This window comes from Triticum dicoccoides, chromosome 3B, assembly GCF_002162155.2.
Source record: "Triticum dicoccoides isolate Atlit2015 ecotype Zavitan chromosome 3B, WEW_v2.0, whole genome shotgun sequence".
NCBI lineage: Eukaryota > Viridiplantae > Streptophyta > Magnoliopsida > Poales > Poaceae > Triticum > Triticum dicoccoides.
Genome location: NC_041385.1, coordinates 631664900 through 631666139, shown reverse-complemented (window position 1 = coordinate 631666139; position 1240 = coordinate 631664900).

Genomic DNA, 1240 nt, shown 5'->3' with positions numbered 1-1240 from the left:
GAGATAGATGGTCGAGAGAGATTCAGACTCCGGGAAGAAGAAGGGTGGGAGGGCGGGAAAACAAAAGCAACTTGGAAGGGGAAACGGCGAATATCTTGAAGAGAAAACACCGGTTGAAATCATTGAGGAAAGAAAGCAAAGACTTCGCATGAGTAGGATCGATACTCGATTACGGACTCCGGTTCAGAGAAGAAGAAGGGGTGGGCGGGTGGGAAAGAAAACAACTGAGGATTGAACTCAAAGATGAAGAGGCTCGAGTCGACTTGACGAGAAATGCACCGGATAAAAAGTGATGAGAACCAACGATCGGAAAACCAACTGCGTGAGCCTAAAGAAAAATTTGAATGGGAAGAGGAGTAATTCAAAACACCTACGTCAAGATTTCTCACCAGAGCGACGAAGGGGCTGAGGAGTAAAAAGAATTCCTACTCTCCGATATAACTAGACTCCGATAACAATTTTCTTCTAGACTCAACAACGGCCAAACTACACGATCAAACAAGGGGGCTCCTAGGGTCGGTCGAGGCTCTGATACCAACTTGTCACGCCCAATATGCGACCCTATCCAAAAGGAACTCGAAGGTCCCACCAAGGATAGACCCGCATATTGAAACGCTTTTGCAAGGTGGATATCATTACATCAACATTACATAATAGATGGGGATACATACCAGAGGCATACAATGCCACACGAATACAACATCCTCATACATAAGATCAACATCCGTCTAAGGATGATTCACAAACAGAAACTCAAACGACATCCACCCTGCTAGCCCAGGCTGCCGACCTGGAACCTATCCCCTGATCGAAGAAGCAGAAGAAGAACTCAACGCAAGCAAGCATCGCTCTCGCGTCATGACCATCGCATGAACCTGTACCTGCAACTGTTGTTGTAGTAATCTGTGAGCCACGAGGACTCAGCAATCCCATTACCATGGGTATCAAGACTAGCAAAGCTTAAAGGGAATGGAAGGGGTAAAGTGGTGAGGCTGCAGTAGCGACTAAGCATATATGGTGGCTAACATACGCAAATAAGAGCGAGAAGAGAGCAAGCAGAACGGTCGTGAAGCTAGCAATGATCAAGAAGTGATCCTGAACTCCTACTTACGTCAAACATAACCCAGAAACCGTGTTCACTTCCCAGAATCCGCCGAGAATAGATCATCATGGCTACACACGCGGTTGATGCGTTTAATTTGGATCTGGTGTCAAGTTATCTACAACCGGACATTAACAA